At 43.8% G+C, this 19419-nt stretch overlaps 1 protein-coding gene across 2 annotated transcripts in view; it reads left to right on the forward strand.

Moving 5' to 3' along the window:
* MID1 (midline 1) overlaps positions 1–19419 on the forward strand; it is a 573199-nt gene that overhangs the window by 4991 nt on the left and 548789 nt on the right. For both annotated transcript variants that reach the window (XM_087860132.1, XM_087860136.1), the window contains exons 2-3: positions 6205–6314; positions 13497–13612. The gene's annotated coding sequence lies outside the window, so the exon portion shown is untranslated. The remainder of the gene's footprint in view (positions 1–6204; positions 6315–13496; positions 13613–19419) is intronic.

Here is a 19419-nt window from a genome sequence, read left to right on the forward strand (position 1 = left end):
CTCCATGCTCTCCCACAATTCCTGTTGTATCCCACAATTCCACTGCTCCCCCATAATTCTGTTCTCTCCCACAATTCCTCTGCTGTCTCCCACAGTTCTCTGCTCTCTCCCACAATTCCCTTTGCCTACTGTAAGTTTCCATGCTTTCCCACAATTCTCTGTTCTCTCCCATAATTCCTCTGGTCCCCCATAATTCCTTGTTCTCTCCCATAAGTCCCCTTGTTTCCCACAATTCCCTGTTATCTCCCACAGTTCCCTTTGTCTCCCACAATTCTCCATGCTTTCCCACAATTCCTGTTATTTCCCACAATTCCACTGGTCCCTGTAATTTTGTTCTCTCCCATAATTCCTCTGATTTCTCCCACAATGTTCTGCTCTCTCCCACAATTCCTTTTGTCTACCATAAGTCTCCTTGCTTTCCCACAATTCCTATTGTTTCCCACAGTTCCCTGTTCTCTCCCATAATTCTTTCTCCCATAATTCCCCTTGTCCCCCACAATTCCCTGTTCTCTCCAACAATTCCCATTGTCTTTCACAATGATCTGTGTTTTCCCACAATTCCCATCGTTTCCCACAATTCCTTGTTCTTCCCCACAAGTTTGTTCTCTCCCACAATTTCTCTGCTCCCCTACCACTCTCTATTTTCCCTCTCATTCTCTTTGGTCCCCTACAATTCTCTTTTCTTTCACAGTGTCCCTCATTGCAGGTAGTTCCCTGTTGTCTCCCACAATTCTCTCTTCTTTCCATAACTCTCTTCCCTCCCACAATTCCCTTTGTCACCTACAATTCTCTATGTTTTCCCACAATTCCTGTTGTTTCCCACTATTCTCTATTCTCTCCCACAATTCCTTGCTCCCCCACAATTCTGTTCTCTCCCATAATACCTCTGCTCCCCCCCCACTTCTCTATTCTCTCCCACAGTTCCCTTTGTCTCCCATAGTTCTTTGTCTTCTCCCACCATTCCCCCTTGTTACCCACAATTCCCTGTTCTCCCACAGTTCCCTTTGACTCTCACAAGTCTTCATGCTTTTCCACAGTTCCAGTTATTTCCCACACTTCCTTATTCTCTCCTATAGTTCCATTTGTCTCCCACAAGTCTCCATGATTTCCCACAGTTCCTATTGTTTCCCACAGTTCCTTGTTCTTTCCCATAATTCTCTTTTCTCCCACAATTCCTCTTGTCCCCCACAATTCCCTGTTGTCTCCCACAAGTCTGCTTGATTCCCATCATTCTCTGTTCCTTCCCACATTCCCTGTTGTCCACCAGTTCTGTTTTCTCCCACAATTCCTCTGCTACAATACCATTGCTCTCTCTGACAAACCCTCTAGTCCCCCACAGTTCTGGTTTTTTTTTCACAATTCCCTTTGTCTCCCACAATCCTCCATGCTTTCTCATAGTTCCTGTTTCCCAGAATTCCCTGTTCTCTCCCACAAGTCCCCTTGTGTCCCACAATTCTCTGTTTTCTCCCACAATTCCAGTTGTGTCCCCACAATTCTTTGTTCTCTCCCACAATTCCCTTTGACTCCCATAAGTCTCCATGTTTTCCCATAATTCCTGTTATTTCCCACAATCCCTTGTCCTCTCCCAGCAGCCTCCCTTGTTACCCACAATTCCCTGTTCTCTCCCACAATTCCCTTTGACTCCCACAAGTCTCCATGCTTTCCCACAATTCCTATTGTTTCCCATAGTTCCTTGTTCTCTCCCACACTTCCCTTTGTCTCCCACAATCCTCCATGCTTTCCCACAATTCCCATTGTTTCCCACAATTCTGTTTTCTCCCACAATTCCCCTTGTTTCCCCCCATTCTGTATTCTCTCCTACAATTCCTCTGGTCCCCAACAATTCTGGTCTCTCCCACAATTACCCTTATTTTCCACAAATCTCTGTTCTCTCCTACAATTTTCTGTTCTTTCCCACAATTGTCTATTCTTTCCCACAATTCCTCTTGCCTCACACAATTCCCCTTTTCTCCCGTAAGTTCCTGTTTTCTCCCACAATTCTCTGTGTTTCCCCATAATTCCACTTGTTTCCCCCAATTCCTCTGGTCCCCCACAATTCTGTTCTTTCACCATTCCCCTTTTTTCCATAATTCTCTGTTCTCTCCCACAATTCCTCTGCTCACCCACAGGTCTCTGTTCTCTCCCACAATTCCCTTTGTTTCCTACCATTCTCTGTTCTTTCCCACAATTCCCGTTTCCCACAATTCTCTGTTCTCTCCCCCAAATTTTCCTTGTTTCCCACAGTTCTCCTTTTTTCCCACAATTCCCTGTTTTCTCCCACAGTTATGTTCTTTCCAACAATTCCTTTTGTTGCCCACGATTCCCCCATTCCCTCCCACAGTTCTCTCTTTTCTCCCACAATTCCCCTTGTTCCCCACCGTTCTCTAGTTTATCCCACAATTCCTCTGTTCCCCCACATTTTTGTTCTCTCCCAAAATTTGGTCCCCCACAATTCCGTTCTCTCCCAAAATTTCTCTTGTCCCCCACAATTCCCTGTTCTCTCCCACAATTCCCCTTGTTTCCCACAGTTCTCTATTCTTTCCCACAATTCCGTTTTCTTTCATCTTCTACAGATACGCTTAAAGATGTGAGAAATGATGTAAGTTTGTTATTACTCATTGTAGTATTGTTTGTAATAGGAAAGGATTAGAAACCATCCAAATTTATATAATTAATGGAAGACCAGTTACATAAATTATATTAATCCATATGGTGGAATAATATACAACCGTTAAATAAAAAGCAAAAGGAATGTTTTATGTAACTATATGGAAAGCCTCCAAGATATTTTAGGTAAAGAAAAACGAGAGTGAAAACACCCTGTGAAATATGATACCATTTGTGTAAAAAAATGGAGGTGGGGAGAGAAGGGCTCTTCTATAGCACGTGACAGTGTCTGCTACACTGGAATAACCCCTACTTAGCCTTTAAAAGTCAATTCAGGGTGACCATTGCCCAACACTGTAAGCTGTAAGCGTGTTTAATGCCACTGAATTGTACCTTTAAAAATAAAGTGGTAGGGGCGCCTGGGTGGCACAGTGGTTAAGCGTCTGCCTTCGGCTCAGGGCGTGATCCCGGCGTTGTGGGATCGAGCCCCACATCGGGCTCCTCCACTGGGAGCCTGCTTCTTCCTCTCCCACTCCCCCTGCTTGTGTTCCCTCTCTCGCTGGCTGTCTCTATCTCTGTCGAATAAATAAATAAAATCTTTAAAAAAATAAAAATAAAAATAAAGTGGTAAAAAGAAGTCAATTCAGAGGTCATCTCCTCCAGAGTAAAGGCCATGGCTAAATACATTTTCCTTATATTCCCACAGTAACTTTATGAATTAGCCACAATAAATGCAATTGTCTGAATGTATGTCTGTCTTGCTCCCTAAGGTATTGGCGAGGCTGTTGGTGGGGACCATGTCCCACCCATTCCATGGACTCTGATACTGGCTCCATGTCCAGCATATGGTGGGCGCTCAGGAAGTATTTCTCTGACAGCCTGTCCTACAGATTTCAGACTCAGGACTGCAATGTCAACGTCTGCTGAGTTCGATATTTTCATGCACTACAAAGTGATCACCCCAATAATGGTTACCATCCATCGTCATACAGTTGGCTTCCTTCACCCTTTTTGCCTATCCTCAACCCACTTTCCCCCCTGATAACCACCAATCTGTTCTCTGTATCTGTGGGTTTTGTTTGTTCTGTTTTTCGGATTTCACATGTAAGTGAAATCAGATGGTATTTGTCTAATTCTATATGATTTCTTTTAACTTTACTTACCTTCCTAAAGATTAGTAGCCCTAAAGTGATATTTGGGGTTAGGGCTTCAATGTGTGAATTTTGAGTGGGACACCGTTCAGTCCATGACAATAAGTTAGACTTATTTTCTGTTCGTCATCTTTCCTGGGTTTTTTCTTACGGTGAGTTTTGCTTTGAGTAATTTTTGTGCACCTTAATTTGCAGTCTTTTCTTTTATGGTTTCTGAGTATTAATAGCATAGTCAGAAGTACTTTCTTTTAAGTTCTAAATAAATTCTTTCATATTTTTTCAAGTTTCCACTTTTTATTTTAAAACATTAATAGAGTTGAAATTTATCCTGGCGTAAGGAATAAATTACAGCGACAATCCCCCTCTCTGTTTTTCAAACAGTTACTTTGTTGTCCCAGGATGATTTATCCAATAAACTATCCCTCCAGACACCCCTTCACCCATTCTTAGATTTGAGATGTCTCCTCATTATTAAGACATTAAATCCCCATGTATTTTTGGACCTATTTGTAGATTTTTTAGTCTGAGCTGTTGTCATATCCATGAACACACCAATACCACATTCACTGAAGTATTGGGACCATCTGGCAAATCACTAACCTCTCATTACACTTCTTTTTCAGAATTTTTCTTGATACTTTTTGCTTATGTATATTGCTGAATGAAATTTGTAGTTGGCTGGTTAAGTTTTTTTTTTTTTTAACCTGCACAGTAATTTCATTGGGATTATGTTAAATTTATATATTCATTTAAGAAGACCAGAACTCTTTAGAAAAATGAGTCATCCTATGCAAGAATATGCAGGACCCTCCCAAATATTCGGTTCTTCTTTTGTGTCCCTTCAATACCATTTCTAAGTGTTTCTTCAAATCTTAAATATTTTTTGGTGAGCTTATTTCTTGGCATTTAAACTCTTGTTGCAGTGGAAGGGAAATCCCTTCTTTCCTTATGTCTTCAAACTTCCGTTGGCATATTTATGAACGCTGTTGGCTGCGTTCACCTTATGTTCTACAATGTTTTGAATTTTCTTATTGTCTTTGGTGTTATTTTTCTGTTTATATTGGGTTTTCCAGGGCTTCTTTCGTATCATCTCAGTTAATAACTTCACTTCCTCATTTCTCACTCTAACGCCTCGAATTCTTTGCACTGCCAATTGCATGGGCTAGGGACTTCCCACAAAATATTAAATAATAGAAGTGGTGGTAGGCATTTCATCATCTTGTGGCAATGTTTCTAGCGTTATTTATCCAGGAAACGTGTTAACTTTAGACTGGCTTAGATACAGTTTTCTTAAATCATGTTCACAAAGTCTCCATATGTCTCTGTTTTATTATGAGTTGTAAAAAAATCAACAAATGCTTTGGTGAATGGACTTCCATGGAAGATGATAAAGGGGTTGTTTGCTATCTAAGTTACCGTGAACTGAGCCAGCACAGGCAGAAAGAGGAGTCCACAGCAGAGATGACCATGGGAACATGAGTCCCTGGGAAGTATCACGTAACTTAGGGAAACTTGATCTTCCATGGATCTGGAGATTCCAGTGGATCAGATCTTGAGCTCCAGGGGATAGGGAGGCCAGGCCTAGCTGACAATGGCTTAAACTTTGCTTAAGGGTGCACTTATTAAATACCTATTATATAAAATATGGTGAGTCGATCATAAAACATTCTGTGGTCTTAAAGTAATATGCGTATGTCTGCGTGCCTGTACAGTTGCTTTTGATTTTATAGTTTGGACTAGTGCTTCTCCTACTTCAGTGTGCACACAGATCCCCTCAGGATCGTGTTAAAATGTAGATTCTGATTCAGTGAGTCTAGGTGGAGGATGAGAGTCTGTGTCCTCACGAGTGAGTGCCCAGGGGACGCCAGTGCTGCTGGTCCAAAGACCATGCTTTGGATGGCAAGGTTTTAGAGTACCGTATGTGTTGTTCATAAAAAAAAAAAAATACAGAGGTCAAGAGCAAGCATTTGGAAATTTTTGCCACAGTTTAAAAGAGTGATTTTATATCTGGTGAATCCGAACTTAGGCTTGTGTCTTCTTGTATGTTTGCTTTTTACTTCATTAGTAATATTTTGTCTTTGTTGTTGTTTTACAAAAATATTGGTCTGTGATTAGAAATTAAAGAAAACCCCTAGTCCTCCACTGCAGATAGTTCAAGAAGCTGTACTTTCAACTACCTCATAGTGAGAGAAAACTGCTTCTCTCCCTTCTCTCATGTGGAAGCAAGAGAACTTATCTAAAGTTCTCAGTTACCCCAAATGAATTCAGCTTTATATTTAGCGACTAGAAGAGATGAGTAGGACTATTCCACTATTTACAATTATAATTCGCCCCTACCTTTATTTACATAACAGTTTTAATAATAATAATATACTCGGCTTATTTTTAAAAATTCCTTTATAATTGCTCAAAGTGGTCTTCTACTTTAATTCATTGCTTTTTGCAGTATTGCCGTGCTGAGCACTGAGCCACCCGAGGCGAGAGAGGAGCGTGTGCACCGATGTGGCTGGAGGCCCACCTGCAAGAGCTCCCCTGTGCAAACCCCTTCATCCCCAGGTGAGCCTGCTTTCGTGACGAGTGGCTGCTAATGTGGGAATGCGCCGGTTGTCCTTGCGAACATCGTGCAATGCATATGTACTGTATCAGGGGAAATAGAAACAGTCGATTGTGTCTTATACTGGTGGTTAAATATTTACAAGAAATTCCATTTCTGGGAACTTGGCTTGACTTTTTTGTTATCGTTGTTGTGTGTTCATCTGCTTCGTTCTCTATGAGCACTTGACAGCATATGTGAGAATTCCACCTCCATGTGTGGTGGAGAAACGGTTAAAATTAAGAACGTTCTGGGGCGCCTGGGTGGCACAGTGGTTAAGCGTCTGCCTTCGGCTCAGGGCGTGATCCCGGCATTATGGGATCGAGCCCCACATCAGGCTCTTCCGCTATGAGCCTGCTTCTTCCTCTCCCACTCCCCCTGCTTGTGTTCCCTCTCTCGCTGGCTGTCTCTATCTCTGTCGAATAAATAAATAAAATCTTAAAAAAAAAATTAAGAACGTTCTATCTGTTCATTTAGAGAGTTCCTGAAAATTAATGTGTGTATGTTTGCGTGTGGCTATTATTTTATTGTAACGGTGAACAGCGCAGCCTGGCTCCCAAAGTATGAGGAAACACTGAAAACCATCACTTTGAATCATTAGCTCCAATAGATGAATTTGTTTTGGGAAAGTTATGTCCCTGAAGAGAAACCTCGGCAGCATGCTTAGGTCATTTGCTAAGGAGGACAAGGGAGATTTTCATTGTTGGGTGGTGTTTATTAGTGGGAACATTGTGTCCTTATAAAATAATTATTTTCTCTACCTTTCCTCTTTTTCTATATTATTCTTTTTCCTCACTCTCTCCCTTCCTTCCGTCCTTCCTTCCATCCTTCTCTCCCCACAATCCCCCCCTTCCCTTGCTTTTAACAAATTATTGAGGACCTACTATGTGCAAGATCTTATGCTAGACACGCACAAGGAGATATGCTTTGGCACTAATAATGAGGCCCCCAGACAACTGGGATTTAAAAGAGATTTGATGAAGTTTATCCTTCAAAGTGGGGGTGGAGGAGGAGAATGTTCTGTCCTGAAAGGAAACAAGATCTGAGTAAAGGAAGCTGAGGGACATGCACTTCCGCTCAGGACGTAGGAGTGGCAGGAATGTTTAGCATGTAGGAGGTTAGCACCAGGATAGTATTATTTACAGGACTATGAGCCTGGCCTCTAAGCTAAAAGGGGCATGGGGACGAGGCATAGTAGGTAGTAAACCAAAAGAATTCACTGTGATCTGAAAACTGTGTTGAAATATGGACTCCATTGTGGGTAGGGAGGCAAGAACCTTCCCTTTTCTGAGCTGAAGGTAAACCTCTTTAGTCTGGACTTGCTTTCTTCAATTCTAGTTCTTCCTTTTCTAGAAAACGAGGTGACATACATTTTGCCAGCCATAAAAAGCACTGACTGTATTTAATGCAGATTTGTGGGCTTATTATGCTATAAAAGTGTTCCTTGGCTGTTTCATATGTAACGTATGTTCTCTTCCACAAAATACTTTGTATTTTTGGGATCCCAAAGAGCCCACCTTCTGTTTTTCAGCGAAAACATTCAGTGGCTGCAGTGGCATGAGTTCTCATCTCTACTCTAGGCCGTCTGGATGCCACCCACTGAGAGTCTTTTCTGGACTTAGTGATTTGGTGCTGGTCACTTCCACCTTCTCTGAGAGTGGAGCCTCAGCGTAGAGACCAGATTGAAAAGTCTGAAAACTCTCTTTTGCTTCTGGAACCATGAAAGCAGCTGCTGCCTCTTATCTGTCTTTTCTCCTTGGCACCTCACACGGTGTCTGCACCTGTCTAACGTAGAGATGGTTAGATCCGGGTCATCAGGAAAGAGAAACAAAGCCCACAGCATGCTACTAAGTGGCTGCAACATCATCCCTGCACTGAAGACCCGCTTGCTCTCCTTTGTTTTCCATAGGATGCCTTTCTCAACTAGGTGGAAGGATGGGCTGATGGGTGGCTGGAAGAATGGATGAGGATCAGATGGGATAGTAGGTGGGTGGATGGGTGGGTGATGAATTCAATCTCGTACATCAGTCCCTACTGACTATTGAGACTGTTCCGTGCCAGTAAACTCTGTCTGATGACTTAGGGCACCTCTATCACCTATGTTTGGGTTTCATCTGCTCGAAGTTTGAAATCACTAAAACTTTTATTCATTTCATTCTGCCTCTTCAGGTATAATCTGCTGAAAGTTTTGCCAACCGGACAGTGACATTTCTATATAATTTGTGTGGGTTTAATGTTGGCTTTTGCAACGTTATACATATATGGCTTATAAACCTTCACTTTTATTGGCTTTGGATATTTTCTCACCTCCTTGGACAATGTTACAAAACATTTTATGGTGGAAAAGTTTACAGAGGGATAGCACAAGTCCCAAAAATCATAGTTATTAATAGCGGTTTAATTGGACCAGAAAAAAAGGAAACCTGGGTCTGGATCCTCTAAATTAAAAAAAAACTAATTTGAGGTAATCACATTCCTACTGGACTTTGCAGCTATGATAGGATAGGAATTTTTTTCAAGGGGCACGCCAATTGGTGAGATCTGTCCAATTGCATATTTCTTGTCCGTTGCATGAATGTGTGACCCCATGACCCAGCAGCTATTAGTTTGACATTACTAACACACCTCCACACAAACTTTTCATAATTTTCACTGTGAGAATTAAAAAAAAAATTCTTTTTTAAACAGCTTGGGAGGGAAGAATCCTAAGCCTTTTGGAGTTAGAATATCCCTGACAAAAAAAAATTGCCACTGGGGGGCGATGGAGGCTCAGAAACTGCCCTGTTATTCCCCGAGGCAACCGAGCACTTTAGCTGGTTTATTTATTCAAAGCTGGAATTTGGACGTGCGAACCACCAAGCTCAGAGAAATTCCTGGATGAGGAGCACGGTCCTGGGAAAAACCTACCAAAGATGGAATTAGCACCTTGGCGGACCGCCTTTAACGCAAAGAGCTTTCCTTCCTTGTGGGTCTTAAGAATTGACTTCAGTTCCCATCAGTCTGAAACAGAGGAAGGCGAGTCAAACTGCAAGGAACTGAGACAGCAAAGTGTGCTCATTTATCAGTACCAGCAAACGCACGTACGCCCGCAGAGCGCGGTGCGCATGGCGTTAAGGCATCTCCCAGCCACTTGGCTCAGAGTTTTGGCTGGTGTGGGCAGGCCTCGGTCGGGTCCTTCCCTCTGGAGAGGGGGGAGGTTGCAGAGTTTCTCGCAGGAAACTCTGACTCATAGCTAACTCTTTAGGTGACAGTTGAGGAATCTAGCAAGGCAGAGCTTAGACAGGTTCAGAGAGGTATCTTTTGGAAAACAAAGGAGGGAAAACAATGGGTCTTCGCCAAAGGGGTAATTCTGCAGCCACTTGGTGGGGTGCGTCGGGCTGTATTTCTCCTTCCTCATGCTGGCCGTGCTTGGGCTCGCTGGTAGCTTTGGGGTCCAGCCCTGGCATCAGACTGTGGCTAGCTCCCTCTGTCAAGCAGTGTCAATGTTGTGGGCCCAGCCGTTAATCCTGCTTGGTCTTCTTTTCCCCAGATCGATACCATCGGTGTCCCAGTGTAAGGTTTTTGTCTTGCTTCTACTCCAAGACGGGCCAAAGGACAGGGAGATGTAGAACTCAGGAAAGCAAGCCCAGCCTGTGCTCTGTGCGTCACAGAAGGCACACACCTATCCGAGAAATGGTGTTACGTCCCATGTCCCATAGGCTGTCCATTTCTAAGGCCCTCCGACCTGGCAGAGGCATGGCCCAGGAGTTCTAAGATTGCAGCTAGGAGCGGGACTTGTGGGTCCCAACGTCCAGTGCCCCGTGCCCTCTGGGAGTTGCTGATGCATATTTCCAAGGACACTCGGAAGATCTGGAAGTATGTTATGTTGGTGAGGACCTTTTGGGTTTTGAGTGAAAAGTCTGACTTGGATTAGTTAAGCAGACAAAGGAATGTATTGGTTCACAGGCCCGGAAAGTCCGGGGCTGCGTAAGACCTCAAGAAGGGCTGGATCTGGGGGGGCTGTGCCTCCCTCCCTCAGCACAGCGTCCCTTTGTGGGGATGGCTCTCTCCCAACTTCTTTAATATTCTGGGGACTTGGCTAGTATTGGGTCACATAGTTTCCCTTCCATCAGCTGCTGTGTCTCAGGGTAGAATGGGGCGATATGATTTGCAGGGGCCTGGAATGTTGTACCTGGCAGCCCACCCAGGACCATGTGAAGTGGGAACGAGGCCGCTGCTCAGAGGACTTGATGTGGCTACGCGAGAGCGGCAACACGCCGCACGCAGGGCGTTCGTCTGGGTGCGCAGCACGATCAGGAAGCCGAGTCCTGGTGAGAGGTCCTCTAGCCAATAGTAAGAGTAACCCCAGCTGCTGTTTGGCTTCCTTAAATTCTTCCATAGGCCTAAAGAAAAGGCTCCGGATTCATATTTGGGGACTGTCTCCACTAATTCAAAGAGGATCTAAGAACTGTTTTCTATTGACAAAGGCCACTATAAACAGAAACCCGAGCTGTAGTAGATACAATAAGGAAAGCACCCTGAGTTCAGTGTCGGATGCTGAAAAGGGAACATACTGTCTAATAATGGAAAGGACCAGCAATTGCATTTAGGACTAACAGCCCCAAAATTATCCTTGGAAACCCCTTAAGGTCTACATAATTATTTGCAGGGTTCCCTTAATGCACGTGGTCTGCTTTCATATGAAACACGTGCCCTGGCACAAAACAAACTGAAAGAAAATAAAATGTCAAGAAACCAAGGACCCAAAGTAGTTCTTTTTTTTTTATTTTTTTTTTTATTTGACAGAGATAGAGACAGCCAGTGAGAGAGGGAACACAGGCAGGGGAAGTGGGAGAGGAAGAAGCAGGCTCCCAGCAGAGGAGCCCGATGTGGGGCTCGATCCCGTAACGCTGGGATCACGCCCTGAGCCGAAGGCAGACGCTTAACCGCTATGCCACCCAGGCGCCCCCCAAAGTAGTTCTAAGCAGAAACTAGTAAGGTGTGGATGGAGACAGCCGGATATTTGGGCCTGAGTGACAACAGTGTGTGAGGCTGAGAGGGAAGCCGTGGTGCTGGTGGGACCATTTATCCAGGCCACAGGCCCGGCAGCCACATCCACACATGATTCCTAGGTCATGTGGTGGGGCGGCCCGGAAAGGGCAACCTTCTTAATGTTCACGATCTTCTCCTGGCTTGCTGGCTATAAATGTGGCAGTCACTTCTCGTTGTGAGCCTTCCCCGCCTCATTGGTGAAGTGGCAAGAGTGCAACCTAGGGAGTCATCTTGCAGATAAAACAAGCAATCCTACATTGGCCTAACCCGGGAGTCAGCACACTCCTGTGAAAGACTGAAGAGTAACTACTTGGGGCTTCGTGAGCCAGACTCCGGCAGCTGCTCACCTGTGCCCCCCGAGCAGAAGCCTGGGCAGTTTGTCCATGGTGGGTGTGACCATGCACCAAATAAAGTTTATTTACAAAATAGAGGGGGCCTTCTGAGTAGGCCTGCAGGCCCTAGTTTGCTGACCTCAGGCCCAACTAAATGTCCCTCCCTGCTCTCCCTCTTAGCCCTCTTGTCCCTCGTCAGAGAACTTCTTTGTATGGACTCACTTGTGCCCCCCACCAAGTTCACAAGTTGAAGCCTTAACCTGACATGTGCCTGTATTTGAAGATGGGCCTTTAAGAGGTCATTAAAGTTCAATGAGGCCCAAAGAGTGGGGTGTCAGTCTGCCAGGGCTGGTGTCCTTGTAAGAGAAAGAGACACCGCAGCTCCCTGTCTCCGCCAGATGAGGACACAGCAAGGCAGCACCCCCGGTGGCACCTGGAGCTCAGACTCCCAGGCTTCAGAACTGTGGGAAAATGAATATCTGCTGCTTAAGCCACCCCGGCTATGGTAGTTTGTTGTGGCGGCCCCGGGGGACAAGTACAATGGCCCAGTGATTGTGTGAATGCTGTGGCCACCTTACAGGTCTTTCTTCACTTTCCCTCTCCCTCTTCCTTTCTTCCTCCTTTCCTCCCTTCCTTCCTTTTCAAAAATGTTTACTTCTCTCCAGTGGAGCTCAAAAACATTTGCCCTGCTTAGCCTACCAAATCTGTGTGAGGCTCAGATTAAATAGAAAACATGAGGTACAACATAGGAGAAGCGGTTACTACGGTATTTCTGTTTAAGCTCTACCACCTATCTTTGCAATCGTAAACTACCACATGGCACAGCCGATCTGGACCCAAATGTTGGGGCCCCCTTCCCCCTCCCCCTGCACGAGGTTGCAGGGGTGATGTTTGTGTTTATTTGCTTGGGCACTTTTATTATTTGAGCGGTAGCGGAGCTACAAGGAGGCCAGGAGGAGAAAGCGTGGATGAAAAGGTTTCTAGTTCTAGTCCAAAAAGAGCATTTTCCCTCCACCCTTCGATGGTCAGTGGTATCGTGTCCTTCATTCAGCAAATACAGATACTCTCTACCCCATGTCGGGTGCTGTGCTGGGTAGATACAGAAGTGACGAAACCGATAAGGCCTCTGCCTTCAAGTTGACGTTCTGGTGGGGCGTGTGTGTGTGTGTGTGCGCGCACTCGTGCCCACTGGCAGAGGGGGAGAGGAGGTTAGGCTCAGAACAGAGAACAACTGAATGAAGAAAATAATAACAGACTCTGAAGAAAACCAATTGGGTCCCATGTCAGAAGTTACAGGTGTGGGCCTGCTGGAGACAAAATCCACAGTGTCCATGGCCTCTTCATCTCCCCTTTGTTCCTCTGTTCTCCTCTCTTCCCTCAACTCCAATATCCAAGAACAGCTCCTAGTTTCCCCCAAAAATGTTGAATCAAGATGGTGGTCTTCTTGTTGGGATTATTCCTCATATGATTTACAAATACAGGTCACAGTAATAGTAACAGCTCTTATTAACATGTCCTTCTGGCCTGGGTACTACTCTGCTAGGCCTTTTTTTGGTAATAAATTTTAAATTTTAGAATAGTTTATTTTTACAGGAAAGTTGCAGAGACATACAGAGTTCCCATATGCCCCACACTCAGTTGGTCCTATTATGAACATCTTACCCAAGGATGGCACATTTGTCACAAGCTATAAACCGATTTTGATACATTAGTATTAGCTAACATCCACTCTTTACTTGGATTTCATTAGTTTTTACCCTAATGTCCTTTTTTCTGTTCCAGGATCTCTTCCAGGATGCCACAGTACAGTTGATGGTCATGTCTCCTCTTGGCTGTGACATTCACTCAGACTTTCATTATTTTTGATGACCTTGACAGTTTTGAGGAGTACTGGTCAGGTATGTTGTAGAATGTTCCTCAGCTGGCTTTTGTCTGATGCAATGCATTATTTCTTATTCTCATGGCTAACCTTCAGTGTCAGTATAAATTACTCATTTCATCATTACAAATGAAAACACTGAGGCACAGAGAGGTTAAGGAACTTCCCTAAAGTTGCACAGCTAGCAAATGACAGAAACAATGATTCAAAGTCAAGACTGACACGACTTCATGCCACACGTACTATGCCTCCCCAGCCCCTCTCTGCTGAATTCCTGACAATGAAAGAGTTCCCTTCAAGGCTGTCAGGGTGATTTCTTTGGTAGTTGTTCCTTCCAAATAGTTTTAAATAATTTACTATGTTTAATTAAATTAGAGCAATTTCCCCAATCAGTTACTTGCTGAACTGATTCTTTGTGTAACTTCAGTGGTTGTCTTCTCAGGGCAATTGATTAATCGAGAAAGAACTTCACTAAGAAGTATTCAAGCGTCTGTGTTTCTCGGAGTGGCTCTCAAACCGTGCTCAGCTGGAATGCATGTGTATCACCCGGACTGCTTGTTAAATGTCCGCTTCCCTGGGGTAGGATGACCAGCCATCCCAGTTTGCCCAGACGTGAGCTGTTCCCAGAATGTGGGATTTTCTGGCTAAAACCAAAACCGGGACAGTCCCAGGCAAACCAGGATGGTTGGTCGCCCTACCACAGAGCTATGGTGAATTGCTAGGGCCCAGCAAGCTGCTTGTAAACAAACTACCCAGCAGATCGTTCTGAACACGCACAAGTAGGAGATCCCCTACATCAGACATGGGAGTGGATTACTGGAAGAACTGCTGCTGGGTTTCTGGCCACACTGAAAAAGCACTGAGTTTCATATGTTTGATTCTGCCTGAAGTTGATGTAGAACATTGTCACCCAGCGTTCAGCCCAGATGACATCAGGGGGGATGCTTTTTCACTCTTTAGGTACGAGATGGGCACTACTTTTCCAACTCCACAGTTTTGTTGAGGGATGATGGGAGCGCCCAAAAGATCTTCTGGGCCTTCTGAGGCCGTTATTTATCAGTTGGGATTGATCAATCTGGGCTAATCTGGGGGCAGTGGTTCTCTACCTTGGCAGATGAATGGAATCACCAGGGAGAGTGTAAAAACCCTCATGCCCAGGCCCAGCCCAGACCAATTCCATCAGAATCTCTGGGATTGGGAGCCAGGCACCAGTAATTCGACAGTTGGAGAACCATGGATCTAAAGCAGCCCTGGGCAGTAAAATAATATGTGAGCTGTAATTTTCTAGTAGTCATATTTTAAAAAGGAAAAATAGCACATGAATGTTAATATATTAAATTTAACACAGCATATCTGAAATTTTATCTTTTTAACCTATAATCATTATGAAAATGATCAATTACACATTTTATGTACATTTTCTCATCCTAAGTCTTTGAAATCTGTGTGCCGTTTATACTTTACAGTACTTTTCACTTCAGATGCTGAGTTTTTATCAGAAATACTTGATCTGTATTTAGATTCATATATACCTGAGTTGTTCCAAATGTGTTTAACTTAAAAGTAGTCCAGTCACTGAATCAGGTATTATTTTCCAAATTTTAATTTTAATTAAAATGAAAAATGCAGTTTCCCAGCATCACTAATCACATTTCAATTACCGGAGAGACACAGGCGGCTAATAGCTTTGGAAATGGTTAGCACGGTTCTAGGGCTGCGTTTCCGAGACTTTCATTTGGGCCTACAAATCACCGGCAGTCAGGCTGGTTAAAAGCTAGGTTCTGACTCAGCAGATCTGGGGGCAAGCCTGAGATTCTGCATTTTGAACAAGTTCCCAGGTGAGGCTGTTGCTGCTGGTCCAGGGACCACATTTTGAGTAGCCACGGACTAGAATAATCTTGAATGAGGGCTGCCTCAACTCTGACTTCTCAACTTGCTCAGTGCTATTCTCTCGCTTTACAGGCTGGCAAACGTGCGTCCGATCGTGTGAATGTATATAAAATACATGTGTACATACGTACATGCCAGTGTATGTGTGTGTGGCTGATGAGGCGGACTTGTGTTCACGTCTGAACTTGCGCAGACACCCAAGTAAGCTCTGCAAATACAGAGAACGCTCCGTTACTACATGTGTTCTTGACCTTCTTCGCTTTCTTTGAAATTCAACTTACTCTTCTTTGGTCACTGGAACTGAACAACAGCTGAATGTTTCACCTTGATTTAAGTCCCTATATGTATTTGTTTGCTTTTGTTTTTAACTGAGTGCAGTAGGTTCCTGCATTGTATTTCAGTGTTTGAAGGTATTTAAAAAGTATTTGATGACCCAGCCTCTCTGTGGTTTTGTGTATAGTGCAGAGTAACCTCCAGTTCCATCTGGTTCCCTTGTGCTTGTGTGTGGACATTTTATGCCCCAGTATCTGTGTTTCTTTCTATAGGTGGCTTCTCACTCTTCTTTAGACATCTCTATGGAAAGGTCGTGACTTACTTCCAAAGTGTTCCCTTCCCCCCCTCCAAATCCAAACAACAAAAACTAAAATTGACCGAGTGCTCTTTTTCAGGATTTATAATCTGAGAAAATTATTTGAACATAAATAGCAACCGAAATCATAGTGAAGTTGGAGAAATTGGTCATAGTTGTCCCTTTATTATCCTTTAGTTTCTTTAAAGGGACAACTTTTCCATGGGAAAACACCATTGTTTTTGGCAGTTATCGGAATCAGACAAAGGAAGAGATGAAGGACATAGCTGTCACAGACTTTTGGGACAAAACAGGGAATAACCCTTCCTTCCACTTAAATGGAAGGAAATAAAATAAGGGATAACAATTGGGTATATCAAAGCAGGATGGAGGGTAAAAATATTATTTTTTACCCTAAACCCAATTTTCATTTTATTTTCTGTTATTGGTCGTGTGTGGTGGAAAAAATCATACATCTTTATGAGACACGGTACTTACTCTGTGTACAGTTATGGATCCCAATAATTATAAGATTTGGCTCCATCCACGAAAATGGCTACTAATTCAAAGGCTTCATTCATTGGGCTGCATTCTGGAGGATTCAAAAATCTCCAGGGAAATCAAGCTAGAGCTCAGCGTGAATAGTCTCTTAAATTTATTTCTTTTGATTTGGCTGCATAGGTGTCTCTGGGTGAAGTTTGGATATGTTACATTTTTTATTTCCTGTGGATCATGCTGCATTTAATTATAGCTAATAGTAATAGCTAACATTCATTAACTGCTTAATATGTGTCAGGGCCTTATTAATTACTTTATTTGCTTTATTTTATTTAATTCTCATAGTAACTTCGTAAGGTAGGTACTGTCAAAAGTATAATTTTTAAAGAACTAAAAACATAATCTCATACAAATACAGAATGAACACCTGTCAAGAATTTATTCAGCGCATTAATGATCAGAACCATAAATGGGTTAAGCCGATTCCAAGAGCATTATGAGGGACTTGGTATTTATAGGCATTTTGAGAAAAATAAGTGTTGGAATAAGATTTCTAGGATAGATTAAAAACTGATTACTGCCTACGAGGCAATAAAACCATGACCTTAGGGGTTATCTTTTTTTATTGGACAGAAGTCTATGAATTAACATGTAACTTCAGAGCATCTGAATTCTAATCAAGTAAAAAAACAGAAAGTCAAACACAAGCGCGTTCTCTAGGGAATGAAGTAAGTCTTAGGTAGGCAGGTTACTGCCCCAGTAAGATTTTGAAAGGTCATGCCACAGCTCATTTCACCTCATTTAAAGTTTGGGAATAATTTTCTTAACAAAATTTTACTTGTCCTTATTTTACCAATGAGGATGCTTAGAGATGTTAAATAATATGATAAAGGAATCACAATAGGGGCAGAGCAAAACTGGAGCCCATGTCCTTCTGACACTGATACCTACTCTCTTACACTAGTTGAAATCCATTTTGACCTGTTTTATTAAATTCTCTCTCCCTCTTTGTGTGTGTGTGTGTGTGTACACGTGCATGTGGCAGGAAAGAGGATTTGGAAACTGGCATTCTAACCTGGGTATTTTGGGGGCTTTTACTGGCAAGGCTTATTAGATGATACCAACATTTTGACCATTTTTTCCTTCTTTGAAAAAAGAAAAATCTCATCCCTTGCCCATTAAAACATCTATCATTAAAGGAGAAGTCTAATCTACTGGTTTCTTAGGAACGGGGGAGTAGGGCTTGCACTGAACCATCACACATGTTATCCTTGCCCTTGACCACCAGCACACATTTGAGAACTAGCTGGCTAGGGCAGTTAGGCTTTGAAGTTCCAAAACAGGCTTTTCCTTGGTACGAAGCAAAATGTGTTCATCAGAGTCTAAATCCATGAACCCCGGTCTGTAATCAACTCAGCTACCCAGCTTCGATCCAAGAGAGTTAGTACACGCCTTTTAGGTGTAATTTGAGTGAAGGCAGTCTAAGATCTATTGGATTTCAGAGGGAGGGAGAGAGAGGGGATGAAAGATTACATTAATTGAAGGCAAAGTTAAATTTTGTACCCATCAGGAGGACCAGGGGCCAGATTGAAAGGTTAAAATGTGGGGATGGAAAGTGGGGGGAGTGTGTGGATATGGGAGTCTGTCAGTATGGGCAGACCCTGCTCCCCTCCTCAGCACTCCCATCTCTAATCTGTTTGCCTCCCTTGAGCCAGGCAGCTGCCAAGAGTGGGGTGACTAAAGCAGGTGAGGCCTTGGGCTCTGCTGGGGTGCTTGGGAGTTGGAGAGAGCTGGGCTAGACTAGTGCACAGAGGGGTCACCTGATGATGACCAGAGGATGACAGATCCCAGCTTGGTGTTCAGGGTGGATGACGATTCCACCTGCGTGTGCTGGGTGTCCGTGATCCCCGCAAACAGTAGAAAATGAAAGGTCTAAAAACTTTGTCGTGTGGTCATTTGTAGAAACGAGGATGGCGATAGGGGTATTTTCTTCCTGTTGTCATATGGATGTGTCTGTACATATAATAAAATTTGGTCTTCTTCCCTCTGCCTATTATGTAATATAAGGAACGAGTTCAACCTATAACTCAACCCTTAACCCTGCAGAAGAGTAACGAGCTATCGTGACTGAACTAGAAGACAATGACCCTCAACCATTTATGGGTGAAATAACAAATCAGACTTTGTAGCTCTGCTTTGGGGCACAGCATGAGAGAGTTTGGGATGTATGGGGGATAGTTGATTCAAGTAGGACGGAAGCATTATGTTGTTGACTTATTTGGAAGTTAAAAACGGGTGAAAGGAGAGTGTTGGGACACTGCACTGACAAAGGGGTGGAATGTGCTGGACTCTCCGTTGTCAAGGAGGCATCACTACCACCGCTTTGGAGATGTCTTCTGAATTCCTGAAGCAAAGTGGGGCACTGCGTCTCCTATGGTCCCCGGCCCCGTCCCGTCCCGCGTTCGGGTCGCCAAGGTGGTAACGCCCGCTGTGTTTCAGGTGAAAGAGAAGGAGAAGCTGGTGTGCTCGGGGGTGCTCGCGGCTGGACGGTGGGCAGGCAGGAGGCTCACAGTGGCTCTGCAGGGGAGACTGAGGACCAGTTGCTTTGCTGGTGCGGACCGAGACAGTCGATGCAAGGGTTCTCAGACGTCCTCACAACCCGGAGATTTCCGTAGAGCTTTGGATAAGCGCCCACATTGCTATGCCAGGCTGAGGTATATTCAGTGTCTGCTTCCCAGGCCTTCACTGGTGACTTTCTTGACCCGACTGTCCCAGTGTATTCCGACATTGACGTAAGCCCTAATTAATATATTAAGTTCTTTATTCCTGGAATGTTTAGAGTGAGTTGATTTTCTTGACTGAATCTAAGC

The sequence above is a fragment of the Ursus americanus genome, chromosome X, assembly GCF_024610735.1.
Source record: "Ursus americanus isolate L20-20 chromosome X, mUrsAme1.1.p, whole genome shotgun sequence".
Lineage (NCBI taxonomy): Eukaryota > Metazoa > Chordata > Mammalia > Carnivora > Ursidae > Ursus > Ursus americanus.